Raw genomic sequence first — 24,994 nt, forward strand, 5'->3', positions numbered from 1 at the left:
TTCTTTCATTTAATGCCTGCAGACTATAAAAGAGAAACCAACCCAAAAAGTTTGGTTGATTAGTCTGTGGCATTCTTTTAAACTGTTGCTTATGGCGGTCTCTGTGAGCTTCTCAGTGACATTCAGCCATCCAGGTATCCCGCCTGCAGTAGACGGAATGTGGCAATGGAACGCTGGCTGCGCGTGTCATAATAGGCTCTGAGCCTTTATATACCTGCGCACAGCAGCAGCCACCTTCAGTCTGCTGCTGGACAGCCAGCAGCAGCAGCAGCAGGAGAGGTAATTAATCAGCAACCCTCCTGCTAAGGGTAGACAGCTGCTCGTTCCACCCCCCCCCCCGCCTTAATTGGTTCTCCTCCCTTCCAACGGTGTTGAGGCGGGTGGGAACAGCCGGGGGTTGAGGGTACTGTGCTAAAAGAGGTGGAGTTATGCAGATCTAAAACGCGTGGATTGCAGCAGCAGCAAGCCGAAAAGTGCAGGCATGTGAGGGATCTAGAGGTTGACAGCATGTCTTCTTAACGGGAGTCCAGGTGGCCATCTCCACAAATGGACTTTTCAGAATCCTTGGGTGGCACCGTAGTCGGAAACCAATTCTGGTTATCGCTTCTCGGCCTTTTGGCTAAGATCAAGTGTAGTATCTGTTCTTATCAGTTTAATATCTGATACGTCCCCTATCTGGGGACCATATATTAAATGGATTTTTAGAACAGGGAGATGGAAAAAGAGCTTGCTCTGTCCACTCCACGCATTGACCTGGTATTGCAGTATCTCCAGGACCGGTGCACCCCTTCTTTAATGCAGTTTCTAAAATCAGAAAGAATTGAATTCAATGCTTTTTGTTCATTTGGCTTGTTTGTCGGATTTTGGGATGGACTCTTTGGCTTTGCTTTTCTTCTCCTCATTGGATTTTTCATGTTAAAAGTTGCAGAAGCCAGATGACAAGCTCATTTTGGTTCAACTTCAGCAACTGTGCATTGCATTGCCATGTAATGTAATGCAATGCTATCTATCTAGCTCTCCCTCTATACTTCCTTTTGGATAAACAGACATATTAGGCAAGCATTTTGGAGCTTTCACCTAAATAACTACAGGTGGTGAGATAAGCTGCACAATATAATTGACCTTTCAGTATATTGTTGCACACACACCATCTATTTAGCAAATGCCCTTGTTATCAACAGCAGCCTTTTAAACTCACCTGAGCTAACAGGTATGTGAGCTGGTTACTCTGCTGCGCTTAAAATTTCTTTTTTGGTTTGCTACAATGCCTTTTCTGAAACGTTGTCTCCCTCTGCTGGAACACTGACTTCTTTCATTTAATGCCTGCAGACTATAAAAGAGAAACCAACCCAAAAAGTTTGGTTGATTAGTCTGTGGCATTCTTTTAAACTGTTGCTTATGGCGGTCTCTGTGAGCTTCTCAGTGACATTCAGCCATCCAGGTATCCCGCCTGCAGTAGACGGAATGTGGCAATGGAACGCTGGCTGCGCGTGTCATAATAGGCTCTGAGCCTTTATATACCTGCGCACAGCAGCAGCCACCTTCAGTCTGCTGCTGGACAGCCAGCAGCAGCAGCAGCAGGAGAGGTAATTAATCAGCAACCCTCCTGCTAAGGGTAGACAGCTGCTCGTTCCACCCCCCCCCGCCTTAATTGGTTCTCCTCCCTTCCAACGGTGTTGAGGCGGGTGGGAACAGCCGGGGGTTGAGGGTACTGTGCTAAAAGAGGTGGAGTTATGCAGATCTAAAACGCGTGGATTGCAGCAGCAGCAAGCCGAAAAGTGCAGGCATGTGAGGGATCTAGAGGTTGACAGCATGTCTTCTTAACGGGAGTCCAGGTGGCCATCTCCACAAATGGACTTTTCAGAATCCTTGGGTGGCACCGTAGTCGGAAACCAATTCTGGTTATCGCTTCTCGGCCTTTTGGCTAAGATCAAGTGTAGTATCTGTTCTTATCAGTTTAATATCTGATACGTCCCCTATCTGGGGACCATATATTAAATGGATTTTTAGAACAGGGAGATGGAAAAAGAGCTTGCTCTGTCCACTCCACGCATTGACCTGGTATTGCAGTATCTCCAGGACCGGTGCACCCCTTCTTTAATGCAGTTTCTAAAATCAGAAAGAATTGAATTCAATGCTTTTTGTTCATTTGGCTTGTTTGTCGGATTTTGGGATGGACTCTTTGGCTTTGCTTTTCTTCTCCTCATTGGATTTTTCATGTTAAAAGTTGCAGAAGCCAGATGACAAGCTCATTTTGGTTCAACTTCAGCAACTGTGCATTGCATTGCCATGTAATGTAATGCAATGCTATCTATCTAGCTCTCCCTCTATACTTCCTTTTGGATAAACAGACATATTAGGCAAGCATTTTGGAGCTTTCACCTAAATAACTACAGGTGGTGAGATAAGCTGCACAATATAATTGACCTTTCAGTATATTGTTGCACACACACCATCTATTTAGCAAATGCCCTTGTTATCAACAGCAGCCTTTTAAACTCACCTGAGCTAACAGGTATGTGAGCTGGTTACTCTGCTGCGCTTAAAATTTCTTTTTTGGTTTGCTACAATGCCTTTTCTGAAACGTTGTCTCCCTCTGCTGGAACACTGACTTCTTTCATTTAATGCCTGCAGACTATAAAAGAGAAACCAACCCAAAAAGTTTGGTTGATTAGTCTGTGGCATTCTTTTAAACTGTTGCTTATGGCGGTCTCTGTGAGCTTCTCAGTGACATTCAGCCATCCAGGTATCCCGCCTGCAGTAGACGGAATGTGGCAATGGAACGCTGGCTGCGCGTGTCATAATAGGCTCTGAGCCTTTATATACCTGCGCACAGCAGCAGCCACCTTCAGTCTGCTGCTGGACAGCCAGCAGCAGCAGCAGCAGGAGAGGTAATTAATCAGCAACCCTCCTGCTAAGGGTAGACAGCTGCTCGTTCCACCCCCCCCCCCGCCTTAATTGGTTCTCCTCCCTTCCAACGGTGTTGAGGCGGGTGGGAACAGCCGGGGGTTGAGGGTACTGTGCTAAAAGAGGTGGAGTTATGCAGATCTAAAACGCGTGGATTGCAGCAGCAGCAAGCCGAAAAGTGCAGGCATGTGAGGGATCTAGAGGTTGACAGCATGTCTTCTTAACGGGAGTCCAGGTGGCCATCTCCACAAATGGACTTTTCAGAATCCTTGGGTGGCACCGTAGTCGGAAACCAATTCTGGTTATCGCTTCTCGGCCTTTTGGCTAAGATCAAGTGTAGTATCTGTTCTTATCAGTTTAATATCTGATACGTCCCCTATCTGGGGACCATATATTAAATGGATTTTTAGAACAGGGAGATGGAAAAAGAGCTTGCTCTGTCCACTCCACGCATTGACCTGGTATTGCAGTATCTCCAGGACCGGTGCACCCCTTCTTTAATGCAGTTTCTAAAATCAGAAAGAATTGAATTCAATGCTTTTTGTTCATTTGGCTTGTTTGTCGGATTTTGGGATGGACTCTTTGGCTTTGCTTTTCTTCTCCTCATTGGATTTTTCATGTTAAAAGTTGCAGAAGCCAGATGACAAGCTCATTTTGGTTCAACTTCAGCAACTGTGCATTGCATTGCCATGTAATGTAATGCAATGCTATCTATCTAGCTCTCCCTCTATACTTCCTTTTGGATAAACAGACATATTAGGCAAGCATTTTGGAGCTTTCACCTAAATAACTACAGGTGGTGAGATAAGCTGCACAATATAATTGACCTTTCAGTATATTGTTGCACACACACCATCTATTTAGCAAATGCCCTTGTTATCAACAGCAGCCTTTTAAACTCACCTGAGCTAACAGGTATGTGAGCTGGTTACTCTGCTGCGCTTAAAATTTCTTTTTTGGTTTGCTACAATGCCTTTTCTGAAACGTTGTCTCCCTCTGCTGGAACACTGACTTCTTTCATTTAATGCCTGCAGACTATAAAAGAGAAACCAACCCAAAAAGTTTGGTTGATTAGTCTGTGGCATTCTTTTAAACTGTTGCTTATGGCGGTCTCTGTGAGCTTCTCAGTGACATTCAGCCATCCAGGTATCCCGTGTGCAGTAGACGGAATGTGGCAATGGAACGCTGGCTGCGCGTGTCATAATAGGCTCTGAGCCTTTATATACCTGCGCACAGCAGCAGCCACCTTCAGTCTGCTGCTGGACAGCCAGCAGCAGCAGCAGCAGGAGAGGTAATTAATCTGCAACCCTCCTGCTAAGGGTAGACAGCTGCTCGTTCCACCCCCCCCCCCCCCCCCCGCCTTAATTGGTTCTCCTCCCTTCCAACGGTGTTGAGGCGGGTGGGAACAGCCGGGGGTTGAGGGTACTGTGCTAAAAGAGGTGGAGTTATGCAGATCTAAAACGCGTGGATTGCAGCAGCAGCAAGCCGAAAAGTGCAGGCATGTGAGGGATCTAGAGGTTGACAGCATGTCTTCTTAACGGGAGTCCAGGTGGCCATCTCCACAAATGGACTTTTCAGAATCCTTGGGTGGCACCGTAGTCGGAAACCAATTCTGGTTATCGCTTCTCGGCCTTTTGGCTAAGATCAAGTGTAGTATCTGTTCTTATCAGTTTAATATCTGATACGTCCCCTATCTGGGGACCATATATTAAATGGATTTTTAGAACAGGGAGATGGAAAAAGAGCTTGCTCTGTCCACTCCACGCATTGACCTGGTATTGCAGTATCTCCAGGACCGGTGCACCCCTTCTTTAATGCAGTTTCTAAAATCAGAAAGAATTGAATTCAATGCTTTTTGTTCATTTGGCTTGTTTGTCGGATTTTGGGATGGACTCTTTGGCTTTGCTTTTCTTCTCCTCATTGGATTTTTCATGTTAAAAGTTGCAGAAGCCAGATGACAAGCTCATTTTGGTTCAACTTCAGCAACTGTGCATTGCATTGCCATGTAATGTAATGCAATGCTATCTATCTAGCTCTCCCTCTATACTTCCTTTTGGATAAACAGACATATTAGGCAAGCATTTTGGAGCTTTCACCTAAATAACTACAGGTGGTGAGATAAGCTGCACAATATAATTGACCTTTCAGTATATTGTTGCACACACACCATCTATTTAGCAAATGCCCTTGTTATCAACAGCAGCCTTTTAAACTCACCTGAGCTAACAGGTATGTGAGCTGGTTACTCTTAAAATTTCTTTTTTGGTTTGCTACAATGCCTTTTCTGAAACGTTGTCTCCCTCTGCTGGAACACTGACTTCTTTCATTTAATGCCTGCAGACTATAAAAGAGAAACCAACCCAAAAAGTTTGGTTGATTAGTCTGTGGCATTCTTTTAAACTGTTGCTTATGGCGGTCTCTGTGAGCTTCTCAGTGACATTCAGCCATCCAGGTATCCCGCCTGCAGTAGACGGAATGTGGCAATGGAACGCTGGCTGCGCGTGTCATAATAGGCTCTGAGCCTTTATATACCTGCGCACAGCAGCAGCCACCTTCAGTCTGCTGCTGGACAGCCAGCAGCAGCAGCAGGAGAGGTAATTAATCAGCAACCCTCCTGCTAAGGGTAGACAGCTGCTCGTTCCACCCCCCCCCCCCACCTTAATTGGTTCTCCTCCCTTCCAACGGTGTTGAGGCGGGTGGGAACAGCCGGGGGTTGAGGGTACTGTGCTAAAAGAGGTGGAGTTATGCAGATCTAAAACGCGTGGATTGCAGCAGCAGCAAGCCGAAAAGTGCAGGCATGTGAGGGATCTAGAGGTTGACAGCATGTCTTCTTAACGGGAGTCCAGGTGGCCATCTCCACAAATGGACTTTTCAGAATCCTTGGGTGGCACCGTAGTCGGAAACCAATTCTGGTTATCGCTTCTCGGCCTTTTGGCTAAGATCAAGTGTAGTATCTGTTCTTATCAGTTTAATATCTGATACGTCCCCTATCTGGGGACCATATATTAAATGGATTTTTAGAACAGGGAGATGGAAAAAGAGCTTGCTCTGTCCACTCCACGCATTGACCTGGTATTGCAGTATCTCCAGGACCGGTGCACCCCTTCTTTAATGCAGTTTCTAAAATCAGAAAGAATTGAATTCAATGCTTTTTGTTCATTTGGCTTGTTTGTCGGATTTTGGGATGGACTCTTTGGCTTTGCTTTTCTTCTCCTCATTGGATTTTTCATGTTAAAAGTTGCAGAAGCCAGATGACAAGCTCATTTTGGTTCAACTTCAGCAACTGTGCATTGCATTGCCATGTAATGTAATGCAATGCTATCTATCTAGCTCTCCCTCTATACTTCCTTTTGGATAAACAGACATATTAGGCAAGCATTTTGGAGCTTTCACCTAAATAACTACAGGTGGTGAGATAAGCTGCACAATATAATTGACCTTTCAGTATATTGTTGCACACACACCATCTATTTAGCAAATGCCCTTGTTATCAACAGCAGCCTTTTAAACTCACCTGAGCTAACAGGTATGTGAGCTGGTTACTCTGCTGCGCTTAAAATTTCTTTTTTGGTTTGCTACAATGCCTTTTCTGAAACGTTGTCTCCCTCTGCTGGAACACTGACTTCTTTCATTTAATGCCTGCAGACTATAAAAGAGAAACCAACCCAAAAAGTTTGGTTGATTAGTCTGTGGCATTCTTTTAAACTGTTGCTTATGGCGGTCTCTGTGAGCTTCTCAGTGACATTCAGCCATCCAGGTATCCCGCCTGCAGTAGACGGAATGTGGCAATGGAACGCTGGCTGCGCGTGTCATAATAGGCTCTGAGCCTTTATATACCTGCGCACAGCAGCAGCCACCTTCAGTCTGCTGCTGGACAGCCAGCAGCAGCAGCAGCAGGAGAGGTAATTAATCAGCAACCCTCCTGCTAAGGGTAGACAGCTGCTCGTTCCACCCCCCCCCCCCGCCTTAATTGGTTCTCCTCCCTTCCAACGGTGTTGAGGCGGGTGGGAACAGCCGGGGGTTGAGGGTACTGTGCTAAAAGAGGTGGAGTTATGCAGATCTAAAACGCGTGGATTGCAGCAGCAGCAAGCCGAAAAGTGCAGGCATGTGAGGGATCTAGAGGTTGACAGCATGTCTTCTTAACGGGAGTCCAGGTGGCCATCTCCACAAATGGACTTTTCAGAATCCTTGGGTGGCACCGTAGTCGGAAACCAATTCTGGTTATCGCTTCTCGGCCTTTTGGCTAAGATCAAGTGTAGTATCTGTTCTTATCAGTTTAATATCTGATACGTCCCCTATCTGGGGACCATATATTAAATGGATTTTTAGAACAGGGAGATGGAAAAAGAGCTTGCTCTGTCCACTCCACGCATTGACCTGGTATTGCAGTATCTCCAGGACCGGTGCACCCCTTCTTTAATGCAGTTTCTAAAATCAGAAAGAATTGAATTCAATGCTTTTTGTTCATTTGGCTTGTTTGTCGGATTCTGGGATGGACTCTTTGGCTTTGCTTTTCTTCTCCTCATTGGATTTTTCATGTTAAAAGTTGCAGAAGCCAGATGACAAGCTCATTTTGGTTCAACTTCAGCAACTGTGCATTGCATTGCCATGTAATGTAATGCAATGCTATCTATCTAGCTCTCCCTCTATACTTCCTTTTGGATAAACAGACATATTAGGCAAGCATTTTGGAGCTTTCACCTAAATAACTACAGGTGGTGAGATAAGCTGCACAATATAATTGACCTTTCAGTATATTGTTGCACACACACCATCTATTTAGCAAATGCCCTTGTTATCAACAGCAGCCTTTTAAACTCACCTGAGCTAACAGGTATGTGAGCTGGTTACTCTGCTGCGCTTAAAATTTCTTTTTTGGTTTGCTACAATGCCTTTTCTGAAACGTTGTCTCCCTCTGCTGGAACACTGACTTCTTTCATTTAATGCCTGCAGACTATAAAAGAGAAACCAACCCAAAAAGTTTGGTTGATTAGTCTGTGGCATTCTTTTAAACTGTTGCTTATGGCGGTCTCTGTGAGCTTCTCAGTGACATTCATCCATCCAGGTATCCCGCCTGCAGTAGACGGAATGTGGCAATGGAACGCTGGCTGCGCGTGTCATAATAGGCTCTGAGCCTTTATATACCTGCGCACAGCAGCAGCCACCTTCAGTCTGCTGCTGGACAGCCAGCAGCAGCAGCAGCAGGAGAGGTAATTAATCAGCAACCCTCCTGCTAAGGGTAGACAGCTGCTCGTTCCACCCCCCCCCCCCGCCTTAATTGGTTCTCCTCCCTTCCAACGGTGTTGAGGCGGGTGGGAACAGCCGGGGGTTGAGGGTACTGTGCTAAAAGAGGTGGAGTTATGCAGATCTAAAACGCGTGGATTGCAGCAGCAGCAAGCCGAAAAGTGCAGGCATGTGAGGGATCTAGAGGTTGACAGCATGTCTTCTTAACGGGAGTCCAGGTGGCCATCTCCACAAATGGACTTTTCAGAATCCTTGGGTGGCACCGTAGTCGGAAACCAATTCTGGTTATCGCTTCTCGGCCTTTTGGCTAAGATCAAGTGTAGTATCTGTTCTTATCAGTTTAATATCTGATACGTCCCCTATCTGGGGACCATATATTAAATGGATTTTTAGAACAGGGAGATGGAAAAAGAGCTTGCTCTGTCCACTCCACGCATTGACCTGGTATTGCAGTATCTCCAGGACCGGTGCACCCCTTCTTTAATGCAGTTTCTAAAATCAGAAAGAATTGAATTCAATGCTTTTTGTTCATTTGGCTTGTTTGTCGGATTTTGGGATGGACTCTTTGGCTTTGCTTTTCTTCTCCTCATTGGATTTTTCATGTTAAAAGTTGCAGAAGCCAGATGACAAGCTCATTTTGGTTCAACTTCAGCAACTGTGCATTGCATTGCCATGTAATGTAATGCAATGCTATCTATCTAGCTCTCCCTCTATACTTCCTTTTGGATAAACAGACATATTAGGCAAGCATTTTGGAGCTTTCACCTAAATAACTACAGGTGGTGAGATAAGCTGCACAATATAATTGACCTTTCAGTATATTGTTGCACACACACCATCTATTTAGCAAATGCCCTTGTTATCAACAGCAGCCTTTTAAACTCACCTGAGCTAACAGGTATGTGAGCTGGTTACTCTGCTGCGCTTAAAATTTCTTTTTTGGTTTGCTACAATGCCTTTTCTGAAACGTTGTCTCCCTCTGCTGGAACACTGACTTCTTTCATTTAATGCCTGCAGACTATAAAAGAGAAACCAACCCAAAAAGTTTGGTTGATTAGTCTGTGGCATTCTTTTAAACTGTTGCTTATGGCGGTCTCTGTGAGCTTCTCAGTGACATTCAGCCATCCAGGTATCCCGCCTGCAGTAGACGGAATGTGGCAATGGAACGCTGGCTGCGCGTGTCATAATAGGCTCTGAGCCTTTATATACCTGCGCACAGCAGCAGCCACCTTCAGTCTGCTGCTGGACAGCCAGCAGCAGCAGCAGCAGGAGAGGTAATTAATCAGCAACCCTCCTGCTAAGGGTAGACAGCTGCTCGTTCCACCCCCCCCCCCCGCCTTAATTGGTTCTCCTCCCTTCCAACGGTGTTGAGGCAGGTGGGAACAGCCGGGGGTTGAGGGTACTGTGCTAAAAGAGGTGGAGTTATGCAGATCTAAAACGCGTGGATTGCAGCAGCAGCAAGCCGAAAAGTGCAGGCATGTGAGGGATCTAGAGGTTGACAGCATGTCTTCTTAACGGGAGTCCAGGTGGCCATCTCCACAAATGGACTTTTCAGAATCCTTGGGTGGCACCGTAGTCGGAAACCAATTCTGGTTATCGCTTCTCGGCCTTTTGGCTAAGATCAAGTGTAGTATCTGTTCTTATCAGTTTAATATCTGATACGTCCCCTATCTGGGGACCATATATTAAATGGATTTTTAGAACAGGGAGATGGAAAAAGAGCTTGCTCTGTCCACTCCACGCATTGACCTGGTATTGCAGTATCTCCAGGACCGGTGCACCCCTTCTTTAATGCAGTTTCTAAAATCAGAAAGAATTGAATTCAATGCTTTTTGTTCATTTGGCTTGTTTGTCGGATTTTGGGATGGACTCTTTGGCTTTGCTTTTCTTCTCCTCATTGGATTTTTCATGTTAAAAGTTGCAGAAGCCAGATGACAAGCTCATTTTGGTTCAACTTCAGCAACTGTGCATTGCATTGCCATGTAATGTAATGCAATGCTATCTATCTAGCTCTCCCTCTATACTTCCTTTTGGATAAACAGACATATTAGGCAAGCATTTTGGAGCTTTCACCTAAATAACTACAGGTGGTGAGATAAGCTGCACAATATAATTGACCTTTCAGTATATTGTTGCACACACACCATCTATTTAGCAAATGCCCTTGTTATCAACAGCAGCCTTTTAAACTCACCTGAGCTAACAGGTATGTGAGCTGGTTACTCTGCTGCGCTTAAAATTTCTTTTTTGGTTTGCTACAATGCCTTTTCTGAAACGTTGTCTCCCTCTGCTGGAACACTGACTTCTTTCATTTAATGCCTGCAGACTATAAAAGAGAAACCAACCCAAAAAGTTTGGTTGATTAGTCTGTGGCATTCTTTTAAACTGTTGCTTATGGCGGTCTCTGTGAGCTTCTCAGTGACATTCAGCCATCCAGGTATCCCGCCTGCAGTAGACGGAATGTGGCAATGGAACGCTGGCTGCGCGTGTCATAATAGGCTCTGAGCCTTTATATACCTGCGCACAGCAGCAGCCACCTTCAGTCTGCTGCTGGACAGCCAGCAGCAGCAGCAGCAGGAGTGGTAATTAATCAGCAACCCTCCTGCTAAGGGTAGACAGCTGCTCGTTCCACCCCCCCCCCCGCCTTAATTGGTTCTCCTCCCTTCCAACGGTGTTGAGGCAGGTGGGAACAGCCGGGGGTTGAGGGTACTGTGCTAAAAGAGGTGGAGTTATGCAGATCTAAAACGCGTGGATTGCAGCAGCAGCAAGCCGAAAAGTGCAGGCATGTGAGGGATCTAGAGGTTGACAGCATGTCTTCTTAACGGGAGTCCAGGTGGCCATCTCCACAAATGGACTTTTCAGAATCCTTGGGTGGCACCGTAGTCGGAAACCAATTCTGGTTATCGCTTCTCGGCCTTTTGGCTAAGATCAAGTGTAGTATCTGTTCTTATCAGTTTAATATCTGATACGTCTCCTATCTGGAGGCCATATATTAAATGGATTTTTAGAACAGGGAGATGGAAAAAGAGCTTGCTCTGTCCACTCCACGCATTGACCTGGTATTGCAGTATCTCCAGGACCGGTGCACCCCTTCTTTAATGCAGTTTCTAAAATCAGAAAGAATTGAATTCAATGCTTTTTGTTCATTTGGCTTGTTTGTCGGATTTTGGGATGGACTCTTTGGCTTTGCTTTTCTTCTCCTCGTTGGATTTTTCATGTTAAAAGTTGCAGAAGCCAGATGACAAGCTCATTTTGGTTCAACTTCAGCAACTGTGCATTGCATTGCCATGTAATCTAATGCAATGCTATCTATCTAGCTCTCCCTCTATACTTCCTTTTGGATAAACAGACATATTAGGCAAGCATTTTGGAGCTTTCACCTAAATAACTACAGGTGGTGAGATAAGCTGCACAATATAATTGACCTTTCAGTATATTGTTGCACACACACCATCTATTTAGCAAATGCCCTTGTTATCAACAGCAGCCTTTTAAACTCACCTGAGCTAACAGGTATGTGAGCTGGTTACTCTGCTGCGCTTAAAATTTCTTTTTTGGTTTGCTACAATGCCTTTTCTGAAACGTTGTCTCCCTCTGCTGGAACACTGACTTCTTTCATTTAATGCCTGCAGACTATAAAAGAGAAACCAACCCAAAAAGTTTGGTTGATTAGTCTGTGGCATTCTTTTAAACTGTTGCTTATGGCGGTCTCTGTGAGCTTCTCAGTGACATTCAGCCATCCAGGTATCCCGCCTGCAGTAGACGGAATGTGGCAATGGAACGCTGGCTGCGCGTGTCATAATAGGCTCTGAGCCTTTATATACCTGCGCACAGCAGCAGCCACCTTCAGTCTGCTGCTGGACAGCCAGCAGCAGCAGCAGGAGAGGTAATTAATCAGCAACCCTCCTGCTAAGGGTAGACAGCTGCTCGTTCCACCCCCCCCCCCCGCCTTAAATGGTTCTCCTCCCTTCCAACGGTGTTGAGGCGGGTGGGAACAGCCGGGGGTTGAGGGTACTGTGCTAAAAGAGGTGGAGTTATGCAGATCTAAAACGCGTGGATTGCAGCAGCAGCAAGCCGAAAAGTGCAGGCATGTGAGGGATCTAGAGGTTGACAGCATGTCTTCTTAACGGGAGTCCAGGTGGCCATCTCCACAAATGGACTTTTCAGAATCCTTGGGTGGCACCGTAGTCGGAAACCAATTCTGGTTATCACTTCTCGGCCTTTTGGCTAAGATCAAGTGTAGTATCTGTTCTTATCAGTTTAATATCTGATACGTCAACTATCTGGGGACCATATATTAAATGGATTTTTAGAACAGGGAGATGGAAAAAGAGCTTGCTCTGTCCACTCCACGCATTGACCTGGTATTGCAGTATCTCCAGGACCGGTGCACCCCTTCTTTAATGCAGTTTCTAAAATCAGAAAGAATTGAATTCAATGCTTTTTGTTCATTTGGCTTGTTTGTCGGATTTTGGGATGGACTCTTTGGCTTTGCTTTTCCTCTCCTCATTGGATTTTTCATGTTAAAAGTTGCAGAAGCCAGATGACAAGCTCATTTTGGTTCAACTTCAGCAACTGTGCATTGCATTGCCATGTAATGTAATGCAATGCTATCTATCTAGCTCTCCCTCTATACTTCCTTTTGGATAAACAGACATATTAGGCAAGCATTTTGGAGCTTTCACCTAAATAACTACAGGTGGTGAGATAAGCTGCACAATATAATTGACCTTTCAGTATATTGTTGCACACACACCATCTATTTAGCAAATGCCCTTGTTATCAACAGCAGCCTTTTAAACTCACCTGAGCTAACAGGTATGTGAGCTGGTTACTCTGCTGCGCTTAAAATTTCTTTTTTGGTTTGCTACAATGCCTTTTCTGAAACGTTGTCTCCCTCTGCTGGAACACTGACTTCTTTCATTTAATGCCTGCAGACTATAAAAGAGAAACCAACCCAAAAAGTTTGGTTGATTAGTCTGTGGCATTCTTTTAAACTGTTGCTTATGGCGGTCTCTGTGAGCTTCTCAGTGACATTCAGCCATCCAGGTATCCCGCCTGCAGTAGACGGAATGTGGCAATGGAACGCTGGCTGCGCGTGTCATAATAGGCTCTGAGCCTTTATATACCTGCGCACAGCAGCAGCCACCTTCAGTCTGCTGCTGGACAGCCAGCAGCAGCAGCAGGAGAGGTAATTAATCAGCAACCCTCCTGCTAAGGGTAGACAGCTGCTCGTTCCACCCCCCCCCCCCGCCTTAATTGGTTCTCCTCCCTTCCAACGGTGTTGAGGCGGGTGGGAACAGCCGGGGGTTGAGGGTACTGTGCTAAAAGAGGTGGAGTTATGCAGATCTAAAACGCGTGGATTGCAGCAGCAGCAAGCCGAAAAGTGCAGGCATGTGAGGGATCTAGAGGTTGACAGCATGTCTTCTTAACGGGAGTCCAGGTGGCCATCTCCACAAATGGACTTTTCAGAATCCTTGGGTGGCACCGTAGTCGGAAACCAATTCTGGTTATCGCTTCTCGGCCTTTTGGCTAAGATCAAGTGTAGTATCTGTTCTTATCAGTTTAATATCTGATACGTCCCCTATCTGGGGACCATATATTAAATGGATTTTTAGAACAGGGAGATGGAAAAAGAGCTTGCTCTGTCCACTCCACGCATTGACCTGGTATTGCAGTATCTCCAGGACCGGTGCACCCCTTCTTTAATGCAGTTTCTAAAATCAGAAAGAATTGAATTCAATGCTTTTTGTTCATTTGGCTTGTTTGTCGGATTTTGGGATGGACTCTTTGGCTTTGCTTTTCTTCTCCTCATTGGATTTTTCATGTTAAAAGTTGCAGAAGCCAGATGACAAGCTCATTTTGGTTCAACTTCAGCAACTGTGCATTGCATTGCCATGTAATGTAATGCAATGCTATCTATCTAGCTCTCCCTCTATACTTCCTTTTGGATAAACAGACATATTAGGCAAGCATTTTGGAGCTTTCACCTAAATAACTACAGGTGGTGAGATAAGCTGCACAATATAATTGACCTTTCAGTATATTGTTGCACACACACCATCTATTTAGCAAATGCCCTTGTTATCAACAGCAGCCTTTTAAACTCACCTGAGCTAACAGGTATGTGAGCTGGTTACTCTGCTGCGCTTAAAATTTCTTTTTTGGTTTGCTACAATGCCTTTTCTGAAACGTTGTCTCCCTCTGCTGGAACACTGACTTCTTTCATTTAATGCCTGCAGACTATAAAAGAGAAACCAACCCAAAAAGTTTGGTTGATTAGTCTGTGGCATTCTTTTAAACTGTTGCTTATGGCGGTCTCTGTGAGCTTCTCAGTGACATTCAGCCATCCAGGTATCCCGCCTGCAGTAGACGGAATGTGGCAATGGAACGCTGGCTGCGCGTGTCATAATAGGCTCTGAGCCTTTATATACCTGCGCACAGCAGCAGCCACCTTCAGTCTGCTGCTGGACAGCCAGCAGCAGCAGCAGCAGGAGAGGTAATTAATCAGCAACCCTCCTGCTAAGGGTAGACAGCTGCTCGTTCCACCCCCCCCCCCGCCTTAATTGGTTCTCCTCCCTTCCAACGGTGTTGAGGCGGGTGGGAACAGCCGGGGGTTGAGGGTACTGTGCTAAAAGAGGTGGAGTTATGCAGATCTAAAACGCGTGGATTGCAGCAGCAGCAAGCCGAAAAGTGCAGGCATGTGAGGGATCTAGAGGTTGACAGCATGTCTTCTTAACGGGAGTCCAGGTGGCCATCTCCACAAATGGACTTTTCAGAATCCTTGGGTGGCACCGTAGTCGGAAACCAATTCTGGTTATCGCTTCTCGGCCTTTTGGCTAAGATCAAGTGTAGTATCTTTCGAAAAGGCGGTTTTGGATGTTGGCCGCCCTAGTAGATTGATACATTATGCACACTGGGGTTTAGGCGCTTGTTAGTACGCCAGGTGGCTAATATAGTCATCTGGTGGAAAGCATGGCCCCCCAGGATCGACGCCATTGGGCCGGGGAAGATCGAAAGCCCGAAGTGTGAAGTGCCCCAGGAGTGGTGACCCTGGGGTGCCTTAACTCACTGGGATTGGGAACCCCACTTGAGTTTATGGCACATTTGCACAAGCACTTTAAATTTTCTTTCTTCGCACACACCCTTATTCCGGGCCTTCTGGCCTTAGGATGGGGAATTTTTCAATTCCCGGTCGAAGGTCCGGGCAGTATTATACTGTGAAACCTTCACTATTTATTTAATTTCTTTGTCACTGTGTGTCCACTTATTCACGTGTGTCACGTCCTACTAGGATTTTGTCGGGATGCGGTTCCCTTACGGGTTCCTCTCTTGGCAGGTCTAGGGGGGGAGTGTGTGGCCATCAGGTTCCGCTCCCCCCTCAACCCCCCTGGCTCTCCTCTTTCGGGAGGAGAGCGTTGTTGGCTCCCCTCTTCCGGGAGGGGAGCACAGTCTTTGGCTCGCAGTGCCTTGCTCGGGTGAGAACTCGGGCAGGTGCTGGGGGTAAGATTGGGTCGCCTCTGGCTTCGGCTGGAGGTGGCTTTTTGTCCCTGTTCCTCGCTGTGGCCTTTTGGCTCGGAGGGACGGGGAATGGTTTGGGGGACCCTTCTCCTTTTGGAGAGGGTTTCAAGAAGACCAGCATCCTAGTGCACTTTTTTTGTGGCACTTGTCACTTTTTTAAGCGCACTCGGGTTTTGTACACGAATTCGGGCTTTCGAAACAAAAAAAAAAAAAAAAAAATCTGTTCTTATCAGTTTAATATCTGATACGTCCCCTATCTGGGGACCATATATTAAATGGATTTTTAGAACAGGGAGATGGAAAAAGAGCTTGCTCTGTCCACTCCACGCATTGACCTGGTATTGCAGTATCTCCAGGACCGGTGCACCCCTTCTTTAATGCAGTTTCTAAAATCAGAAAGAATTGAATTCAATGCTTTTTGTTCATTTGGCTTGTTTGTCGGATTTTGGGATGGACTCTTTGGCTTTGCTTTTCTTCTCCTCATTGGATTTTTCATGTTAAAAGTTGCAGAAGCCAGATGACAAGCTCATTTTGGTTCAACTTCAGCAACTGTGCATTGCATTGCCATGTAATGTAATGCAATGCTATCTATCTAGCTCTCCCTCTATACTTCCTTTTGGATAAACAGACATATTAGGCAAGCATTTTGGAGCTTTCACCTAAATAACTACAGGTGGTGAGATAAGCTGCACAATATAATTGACCTTTCAGTATATTGTTGCACACACACCATCTATTTAGCAAATGCCCTTGTTATCAACAGCAGCCTTTTAAACTCACCTGAGCTAACAGGTATGTGAGCTGGCTACTCTGCTGCGCTTAAAATTTCTTTTTTGGTTTGCTACAATGCCTTTTCTGAAACGTTGTCTCCCTCTGCTGGAACACTGACTTCTTTCATTTAATGCCTGCAGACTATAAAAGAGAAACCAACCCAAAAAGTTTGGTTGATTAGTCTGTGGCATTCTTTTAAACTGTTGCTTATGGCGGTCTCTGTGAGCTTCTCAGTGACATTCAGCCATCCAGGTATCCCGCCTGCAGTAGACGGAATGTGGCAATGGAACGCTGGCTGCGCGTGTCATAATAGGCTCTGAGCCTTTATATACCTGCGCACAGCAGCAGCCACCTTCAGTCTGCTGCTGGACAGCCAGCAGCAGCAGCAGCAGGAGAGGTAATTAATCAGCAACCCTCCTGCTAAGGGTAGACAGCTGCTCGTTCCACCCCCCCCCCCGCCTTAATTGGTTCTCCTCCCTTCCAACGGTGTTGAGGCGGGTGGGAACAGCCGGGGGTTGAGGGTACTGTGCTAAAAGAGGTGGAGTTATGCAGATCTAAAACGCGTGGATTGCAGCAGCAGCAAGCCGAAAAGTGCAGGCATGTGAGGGATCTAGAGGTTGACAGCATGTCTTCTTAACGGGAGTCCAGGTGGCCATCTCCACAAATGGACTTTTCAGAATCCTTGGGTGGCACCGTAGTCGGAAACCAATTCTGGTTATCGCTTCTCGGCCTTTTGGCTAAGATCAAGTGTAGTATCTGTTCTTATCAGTTTAATATCTGATACGTCCCCTATCTGGGGACCATATATTAAATGGATTTTTAGAACAGGGAGATGGAAAAAGAGCTTGCTCTGTCCACTCCACGCATTGACCTGGTATTGCAGTATCTCCAGGACCGGTGCACCCCTTCTTTAATGCAGTTTCTAAAATCAGAAAGAATTGAATTCAATGCTTTTTGTTCATTTGGCTTGTTTGTCGGATTTTGGGATGGACTCTTTGGCTTTGCTTTTCTTCTCCTCATTGGATTTTTCATGTTAAAAGTTGCAGAAGCCAGATGACAAGCTCATTTTGGTTCAACTTCAGCAACTGTGCATTGCATTGCCATGTAATGTAATGCAATGCTATCTATCTAGCTCTCCCTCTATACTTCCTTTTGGATAAACAAACATATTAGGCAAGCATTTTGGAGCTTTCACCTAAATAACTACAGGTGGTGAGATAAGCTGCACAATATAATTGACCTTTCAGTATATTGTTGCACACACACCATCTATTTAGCAAATGCCCTTGTTATCAACAGCAGCCTTTTAAACTCACCTGAGCTAACAGGTATGTGAGCTGGTTACTCTGCTGCGCTTAAAATTTCTTTTTTGGTTTGCTACAATGCCTTTTCTGAAACGTTGTCTCCCTCTGCTGGAACACTGACTTCTTTCATTTAATGCCTGCAGACTATAAAAGAGAAACCAACCCAAAAAGTTTGGTTGATTAGTCTGTGGCATTCTTTTAAACTGTTGCTTATGGCGGTCTCTGTGAGCTTCTCAGTGACATTCAGCCATCCAGGTATCCCGCCTGCAGTAGACGGAATGTGGCAATGGAACGCTGGCTGCGCGTGTCATAATAGGCTTAGAGCCTTTATATACCTGCGCACAGCAGCAGCCACCTTCAGTCTGCTGCTGGACAGCCAGCAGCAGCAGCAGCAGGAGAGGTAATTAATCAGCAACCCTCCTGCTAAGGGTAGACAGCTGCTCGTTCCACCCACCCCCCCCCCCGCCTTAATTGGTTCTCCTCCCTTCCAACGGTGTTGAGGCGGGTGGGAACAGACGGGGGTTGAGGGTACTGTGCTAAAAGAGGTGGAGTTATGCAGATCTAAAACGCGTGGATTGCAGCAGCAGCAAGCCGAAAAGTGCAGGCATGTGAGGGATCTAGAGGTTGACAGCATGTCTTCTTAACGGGAGTCCAGGTGGCCATCTCCACAAATGGACTTTTCAGAATCCTTGGGTGGCACCGTAGTCGGAAACCAATTCTGGTTATCGCTTCTCGGCCTTTTGGCTAAGATCAAGTGTAGTATCTGTTCTTATCAGTTTAATATCTGATACGTCCCCTATCTGGGGACCATATATTAAATGGATTTTTAGAACAGGGAGATGGAAAAAGAGCTTGCTCTGTCCACTCCACGCATTGACCTGGTATTGCAGTATCTCCAGGACCGGTGCACCCCTTCTTTAATGCAGTTTCTAAAATCAGAAAGAATTGAATTCAATGCTTTTTGTTCATTTGGCTTGTTTGTCGGATTTTGGGATGGACTCTTTGGCTTTGCTTTTCTTCTCCTCATTGGATTTTTCATGTTAAAAGTTGCAGAAGCCAGATGACAAGCTCATTTTGGTTCAACTTCAGCAACTGTGCATTGCATTGCCATGTAATGTAATGCAATGCTATCTATCTAGCTCTCCCTCTATACTTCCTTTTGGATAAACAGACATATTAGGCAAGCATTTTGGAGCTTTCACCTAAATTACTACAGGTGGTGAGATAAGCTGCACAATATAATTGACCTTTCAGTATATTGTTGCACACACACCATCTATTTAGCAAATGCCCTTGTTATCAACAGCAGCCTTTTAAACTCACCTGAGCTAACAGGTATGTGAGCTGGTTACTCTGCTGCGCTTAAAATTTCTTTTTTGGTTTGCTACAATGCCTTTTCTGAAACGTTGTCTCCCTCTGCTGGAACACTGACTTCTTTCATTTAATGCCTGCAGACTATAAAAGAGAAACCAACCCAAAAAGTTTGGTTGATTAGTCTGTGGCATTCTTTTAAACTGTTGCTTATGGCGGTCTCTGTGAGCTTCTCAGTGACATTCAGCCATCCAGGTATCCCGCCTGCAGTAGACGGAATGTGGCAATGGAACGCTGGCTGCGCGTGTCATAATAGGCTCTGAGCCTTTATATACCTGCGCACAGCAGCAGCCACCTTCAGTCTGCTGCTGGACAGCCAGCAGCAGCAGCAGCAGCAGGAGAGGTAATTAATCAGCAACCCTCCTGCTAAGGGTAGACAGCTGCTCGTTCCACCCCCCCCCCGCCTTAATTGGTTCTCCTCCCTTCCAACGGTGTTGAGGCGGGTGGGAACAGCCGGGGGTTGAGGGTACTGTGCTAAAAGAGGTGGAGTTATGCAGATCTAAAACGCGTGGATTGCAGCAGCAGCAAGCCGAAAAGTGCAGGCATGTGAGGGATCTAGAGGTTGACAGCATGTCTTCTTAACGGGAGTCCAGGTGGCCATCTCCACAAATGGACTTTTCAGAATCCTTGGGTGGCACCGTAGTCGGAAACCAATTCTGGTTATCGCTTCTCGGCCTTTTGGCTAAGATCAAGTGTAGTATCTGTTCTTATCAGTTTAATATCTGATACGTCCCCTATCTGGGGACCATATATTAAATGGATTTTTAGAACAGGGAGATGGAAAAAGAGCTTGCTCTGTCCACTCCACGCATTGACCTGGTATTGCAGTATCTCCAGGACCGGTGCACCCCTTCTTTAATGCAGTTTCTAAAATCAGAAAGAATTGAATTCAATGCTTTTTGTTCATTTGGCTTGTTTGTCGGATTTTGGGATGGACTCTTTGGCTTTGCTTTTCTTCTCCTCATTGGATTTTTCATGTTAAAAGTTGCAGAAGCCAGATGACAAGCTCATTTTGGTTCAACTTCAGCAACTGTGCATTGCATTGCCATGTAATGTAATGCAATGCTATCTATCTAGCTCTCCCTCTATACTTCCTTTTGGATAAACAGACATATTAGGCAAGCATTTTGGAGCTTTCACCTAAATAACTACAGGTGGTGAGATAAGCTGCACAATATAATTGACCTTTCAGTATATTGTTGCACACACACCATCTATTTAGCAAATGCCCTTGTTATCAACAGCAGCCTTTTAAACTCACCTGAGCTAACAGGTATGTGAGCTGGTTACTCTGCTGCGCTTAAAATTTCTTTTTTGGTTTGCTACAATGCCTTTTCTGAAACGTTGTCTCCCTCTGCTGGAACACTGACTTCTTTCATTTAATGCCTGCAGACTATAAAAGAGAAACCAACCCAAAAAGTTTGGTTGATTAGTCTGTGGCATTCTTTTAAACTGTTGCTTATGGCGGTCTCTGTGAGCTTCTCAGTGACATTCAGCCATCCAGGTATCCCGCCTGCAGTAGACGGAATGTGGCAATGGAACGCTGGCTGCGCGTGTCATAATAGGCTCTGAGCCTTTATATACCTGCGCACAGCAGCAGCCACCTTCAGTCTGCTGCTGGACAGCCAGCAGCAGCAGCAGCAGGAGAGGTAATTAATCAGCAACCCTCCTGCTAAGGGTAGACAGCTGCTCGTTCCACCCCCCCCCCCCGCCTTAATTGGTTCTCCTCCCTTCCAACGGTGTTGAGGCGGGTGGGAACAGCCGGGGGTTGAGGGTACTGTGCTAAAAGAGGTGGAGTTATGCAGATCTAAAACGCGTGGATTGCAGCAGCAGCAAGCCGAAAAGTGCAGGCATGTGAGGGATCTAGAGGTTGACAGCATGTCTTCTTAACGGGAGTCCAGGTGGCCATCTCCACAAATGGACTTTTCAGAATCCTTGGGTGGCACCGTAGTCGGAAACCAATTCTGGTTATCGCTTCTCGGCCTTTTGGCTAAGATCAAGTGTAGTATCTGTTCTTATCAGTTTAATATCTGATACGTCCCCTATCTGGGGACCATATATTAAATGGATTTTTAGAACAGGGAGATGGAAAAAGAGCTTGCTCTGTCCACTCCACGCATTGACCTGGTATTGCAGTATCTCCAGGACCGGTGCACCCCTTCTTTAATGCAGTTTCTAAAATCAGAAAGAATTGAATTCAATGCTTTTTGTTCATTTGGCTTGTTTGTCGGATTTTGGGATGGACTCTTTGGCTTTGCTTTTCTTCTCCTCATTGGATTTTTCATGTTAAAAGTTGCAGAAGCCAGATGACAAGCTCATTTTGGTTCAACTTCAGCAACTGTGCATTGCATTGCCATGTAATGTAATGCAATGCTATCTATCTAGCTCTCCCTCTATACTTCCTTTTGGATAAACAGACATATTAGGCAAGCATTTTGGAGCTTTCACCTAAAAAACTACAGGTGGTGAGATAAGCTGCACAATATAATTGACCTTTCAGTATATTGTTGCACACACACCATCTATTTAGCAAATGCCCTTGTTATCAACAGCAGCCTTTTAAACTCACCTGAGCTAACAGGTATGTGAGCTGGTTACTCTGCTGCGCTTAAAATTTCTTTTTTGGTTTGCTACAATGCCTTTTCTGAAACGTTGTCTCCCTCTGCTGGAACACTGACTTCTTTCATTTAATGCCTGCAGACTATAAAAGAGAAACCAACCCAAAAAGTTTGGTTGATTAGTCTGTGGCATTCTTTTAAACTGTTGCTTATGGCGGTCTCTGTGAGCTTCTCAGTGACATTCAGCCATCCAGGTATCCCGCCTGCAGTAGACGGAATGTGGCAATGGAACGCTGGCTGCGCGTGTCATAATAGGCTCTGAGCCTTTATATACCTGCGCACAGCAGCAGCCACCTTCAGTCTGCTGCTGGACAGCCAGCAGCAGCAGCAGCAGCAGGAGAGGTAATTAATCAGCAACCCTCCTGCTAAGGGTAGACAGCTGCTCATTCCACCCCCCCCCCCCCCCCGCCTCAATTGGTTCTCCTCCCTTCCAACGGTGTTGAGGTGGGTGGGAACAGCCGGGGGTTGAGGGTACTGTGCTAAAAGAGGTGGAGTTATGCAGATCTAAAACGCGTGGATTGCAGCAGCAGCAAGCCGAAAAGTGCAGGCATGTGAGGGATCTAGAGGTTGACAGCATGTCTTCTTAACGGGAGTCCAGGTGGCCATCTCCACAAATGAACTTTTCAGAATCCTTGGGTGGCACCGTAGTCGGAAACCAATTCTGGTTATCGCTTCTCGGCCTTTTGGCTAAGATCAAGTGTAGTATCTGTTCTTATCAGTTTAATATCTGATACGTCCCCTATCTGGGGACCATATATTAAATGGATTTTTAGAACAGGGAGATGGAAAAAGAGCTTGCTCTGTCCACTCCACGCATTGACCTGGTATTGCAGTATCTCCAGGACCGGTGCACCCCTTCTTTAATGCAGTTTCTAAAATCAGAAAGAATTGAATTCAATGCTTTTTGTTCATTTGGCTTGTTTGTCGGATTTTGGGATGGACTCTTTGGCTTTGCTTTTCTTCTCCTCATCGGATTTTTCATGTTAAAAGTTGCAGAAGCCAGATGACAAGCTCATTTTGGTTCAACTTCAGCAACTGTGCATTGCATTGCCATGTAATGTAATGCAATGCTATCTATCTAGCTCTCCCTCTATACTTCCTTTTGGATAAACAGACATATTAGGCAAGCATTTTGGAGCTTTCACCTAAATAACTACAGGTGGTGAGATAAGCTGCACAATATAATTGACCTTTCAGTATATTGTTGCACACACACCATCTATTTAGCAAATGCCCTTGTTATCAACAGCAGCCTTTTAAACTCACCTGAGCTAACAGGTATGTGAGCTGGTTACTCTGCTGCGCTTAAAATTTCTTTTTTGGTTTGCTACAATGCCTTTTCTGAAACGTTGTCTCCCTCTGCTGGAACACTGACTTCTTTCATTTAATGCCTGCAGACTATAAAAGAGAAACCAACCCAAAAAGTTTGGTTGATTAGTCTGTGGCATTCTTTTAAACTGTTGCTTATGGCGGTCTCTGTGAGCTTCTCAGTGACATTCAGCCATCCAGGTATCCCGCCTGCAGTAGACGGAATGTGGCAATGGAACGCTGGCTGCGCGTGTCATAATAGGCTCTGAGCCTTTATATACCTGCGCACAGCAGCAGCCACCTTCAGTCTGCTGCTGGACAGCCAGCAGCAGCAGCAGCAGGAGAGGTAATTAATCAGCAACCCTCCTGCTAAGGGTAGACAGCTGCTCGTTCCACCCCCCCCCGCCTTAATTGGTTCTCCTCCCTTCCAACGGTGTTGAGGCGGGTGGGAACAGACGGGGGTTGAGGGTACTGTGCTAAAAGAGGTGGAGTTATGCAGATCTAAAACGCGTGGATTGCAGCAGCAGCAAGCCGAAAAGTGCAGGCATGTGAGGGATCTAGAGGTTGACAGCATGTCTTCTTAACGGGAGTCCAGGTGGCCATCTCCACAAATGGACTTTTCAGAATCCTTGGGTGGCACCGTAGTCGGAAACCAATTCTGGTTATCGCTTCTCGGCCTTTTGGCTAAGATCAAGTGTAGTATCTGTTCTTATCAGTTTAATATCTGATACGTCCCCTATCTGGGGACCATATATTAAATGGATTTTTAGAACAGGGAGATGGAAAAAGAGCTTGCTCTGTCCACTCCACGCATTGACCTGGTATTGCAGTATCTCCAGGACCGGTGCACCCCTTCTTTAATGCAGTTTCTAAAATCAGAAAGAATTGAATTCAATGCTTTTTGTTCATTTGGCTTGTTTGTCGGATTTTGGGATGGACTCTTTGGCTTTGCTTTTCTTCTCCTCATTGGATTTTTCATGTTAAAAGTTGCAGAAGCCAGATGACAAGCTCATTTTGGTTCAACTTCAGCAACTGTGCATTGCATTGCCATGTAATGTAATGCAATGCTATCTATCTAGCTCTCCCTCTATACTTCCTTTTGGATAAACAGACATATTAGGCAAGCATTTTGGAGCTTTCACCTAAATTACTACAGGTGGTGAGATAAGCTGCACAATATAATTGACCTTTCAGTATATTGTTGCACACACACCATCTATTTAGCAAATGCCCTTGTTATCAACAGCAGCCTTTTAAACTCACCTGAGCTAACAGGTATGTGAGCTGGTTACTCTGCTGCGCTTAAAATTTCTTTTTTGGTTTGCTACAATGCCTTTTCTGAAACGTTGTCTCCCTCTGCTGGAACACTGACTTCTTTCATTTAATGCCTGCAGACTATAAAAGAGAAACCAACCCAAAAAGTTTGGTTGATTAGTCTGTGGCATTCTTTTAAACTGTTGCTTATGGCGGTCTCTGTGAGCTTCTCAGTGACATTCAGCCATCCAGGTATCCCGCCTGCAGTAGACGGAATGTGGCAATGGAACGCTGGCTGCGCGTGTCATAATAGGCTCTGAGCCTTTATATACCTGCGCACAGCAGCAGCCACCTTCAGTCTGCTGCTGGACAGCCAGCAGCAGCAGCAGCAGCAGGAGAGGTAATTAATCAGCAACCCTCCTGCTAAGGGTAGACAGCTGCTCGTTCCACCCCCCCCCCCGCCTTAATTGGTTCTCCTCCCTTCCAACGGTGTTGAGGCGGGTGGGAACAGCCGGGGGTTGAGGGTACTGTGCTAAAAGAGGTGGAGTTATGCAGATCTAAAACGCATGGATTGCAGCAGCAGCAAGCCGAAAAGTGCAGGCATGTGAGGGATCTAGAGGTTGACAGCATGTCTTCTTAACGGGAGTCCAGGTGGCCATCTCCACAAATGGACTTTTCAGAATCCTTGGGTGGCAC

General features: G+C 45.7%; 18 non-coding genes and 1 pseudogene across 18 annotated transcripts; all 19 read left to right on the plus strand.

The window, feature by feature from the left end:
* The first annotated feature begins 599 nt into the window (after positions 1-599).
* On the plus strand, positions 600-790 carry LOC141180859 (U2 spliceosomal RNA). Its single transcript, XR_012256490.1, has one exon. It is a non-coding gene; the product is annotated as a U2 spliceosomal RNA (small nuclear RNA).
* Positions 791-1,904: 1,114 nt separating this feature from the next.
* LOC141180861 (U2 spliceosomal RNA) lies at positions 1,905-2,095 on the plus strand. Its single transcript, XR_012256492.1, has one exon. It is a non-coding gene; the product is annotated as a U2 spliceosomal RNA (small nuclear RNA).
* A 1,116-nt stretch (positions 2,096-3,211) lies between these two features.
* Positions 3,212-3,402, plus strand: LOC141180862 (U2 spliceosomal RNA). The gene has a single exon (XR_012256493.1). It is a non-coding gene; the product is annotated as a U2 spliceosomal RNA (small nuclear RNA).
* Positions 3,403-4,525: 1,123 nt separating this feature from the next.
* On the plus strand, positions 4,526-4,716 carry LOC141180863 (U2 spliceosomal RNA). The gene has a single exon (XR_012256494.1). It is a non-coding gene; the product is annotated as a U2 spliceosomal RNA (small nuclear RNA).
* Positions 4,717-5,822: 1,106 nt separating this feature from the next.
* Positions 5,823-6,013, plus strand: LOC141180864 (U2 spliceosomal RNA). Its single transcript, XR_012256495.1, has one exon. It is a non-coding gene; the product is annotated as a U2 spliceosomal RNA (small nuclear RNA).
* Positions 6,014-7,130: 1,117 nt separating this feature from the next.
* LOC141180865 (U2 spliceosomal RNA) lies at positions 7,131-7,321 on the plus strand. The gene has a single exon (XR_012256496.1). It is a non-coding gene; the product is annotated as a U2 spliceosomal RNA (small nuclear RNA).
* Positions 7,322-8,438: 1,117 nt separating this feature from the next.
* On the plus strand, positions 8,439-8,629 carry LOC141180866 (U2 spliceosomal RNA). Its single transcript, XR_012256497.1, has one exon. It is a non-coding gene; the product is annotated as a U2 spliceosomal RNA (small nuclear RNA).
* A 1,117-nt stretch (positions 8,630-9,746) lies between these two features.
* Positions 9,747-9,937, plus strand: LOC141180867 (U2 spliceosomal RNA). Its single transcript, XR_012256498.1, has one exon. It is a non-coding gene; the product is annotated as a U2 spliceosomal RNA (small nuclear RNA).
* A 1,116-nt stretch (positions 9,938-11,053) lies between these two features.
* On the plus strand, positions 11,054-11,244 carry LOC141181653 (U2 spliceosomal RNA). The gene has a single exon (XR_012257209.1). It is a non-coding gene; the product is annotated as a U2 spliceosomal RNA (small nuclear RNA).
* A 1,114-nt stretch (positions 11,245-12,358) lies between these two features.
* On the plus strand, positions 12,359-12,549 carry LOC141181867 (U2 spliceosomal RNA). Its single transcript, XR_012257403.1, has one exon. It is a non-coding gene; the product is annotated as a U2 spliceosomal RNA (small nuclear RNA).
* Positions 12,550-13,663: 1,114 nt separating this feature from the next.
* On the plus strand, positions 13,664-13,854 carry LOC141180869 (U2 spliceosomal RNA). The gene has a single exon (XR_012256499.1). It is a non-coding gene; the product is annotated as a U2 spliceosomal RNA (small nuclear RNA).
* Positions 13,855-14,970: 1,116 nt separating this feature from the next.
* Positions 14,971-15,062, plus strand: LOC141182143 (U2 spliceosomal RNA; annotated as a pseudogene).
* A 794-nt stretch (positions 15,063-15,856) lies between these two features.
* LOC141182050 (U2 spliceosomal RNA) lies at positions 15,857-16,044 on the plus strand. The gene has a single exon (XR_012257540.1). It is a non-coding gene; the product is annotated as a U2 spliceosomal RNA (small nuclear RNA).
* Positions 16,045-17,160: 1,116 nt separating this feature from the next.
* LOC141180870 (U2 spliceosomal RNA) lies at positions 17,161-17,351 on the plus strand. The gene has a single exon (XR_012256500.1). It is a non-coding gene; the product is annotated as a U2 spliceosomal RNA (small nuclear RNA).
* A 1,120-nt stretch (positions 17,352-18,471) lies between these two features.
* LOC141180871 (U2 spliceosomal RNA) lies at positions 18,472-18,662 on the plus strand. The gene has a single exon (XR_012256501.1). It is a non-coding gene; the product is annotated as a U2 spliceosomal RNA (small nuclear RNA).
* Positions 18,663-19,780: 1,118 nt separating this feature from the next.
* On the plus strand, positions 19,781-19,971 carry LOC141180873 (U2 spliceosomal RNA). The gene has a single exon (XR_012256503.1). It is a non-coding gene; the product is annotated as a U2 spliceosomal RNA (small nuclear RNA).
* Positions 19,972-21,088: 1,117 nt separating this feature from the next.
* On the plus strand, positions 21,089-21,279 carry LOC141180874 (U2 spliceosomal RNA). Its single transcript, XR_012256504.1, has one exon. It is a non-coding gene; the product is annotated as a U2 spliceosomal RNA (small nuclear RNA).
* Positions 21,280-22,403: 1,124 nt separating this feature from the next.
* LOC141180875 (U2 spliceosomal RNA) lies at positions 22,404-22,594 on the plus strand. Its single transcript, XR_012256505.1, has one exon. It is a non-coding gene; the product is annotated as a U2 spliceosomal RNA (small nuclear RNA).
* A 1,114-nt stretch (positions 22,595-23,708) lies between these two features.
* LOC141180876 (U2 spliceosomal RNA) lies at positions 23,709-23,899 on the plus strand. The gene has a single exon (XR_012256506.1). It is a non-coding gene; the product is annotated as a U2 spliceosomal RNA (small nuclear RNA).
* The last annotated feature ends 1,095 nt before the right edge of the window (positions 23,900-24,994 follow it).

This window comes from Phyllobates terribilis, unplaced genomic scaffold (assembly GCF_046119375.1).
Source record: "Phyllobates terribilis strain yellow unplaced genomic scaffold, ASM4611937v1 Scaffold_34__1_contigs__length_13252353, whole genome shotgun sequence".
NCBI classification, from domain to species: Eukaryota; Metazoa; Chordata; class Amphibia; order Anura; family Dendrobatidae; genus Phyllobates; species Phyllobates terribilis.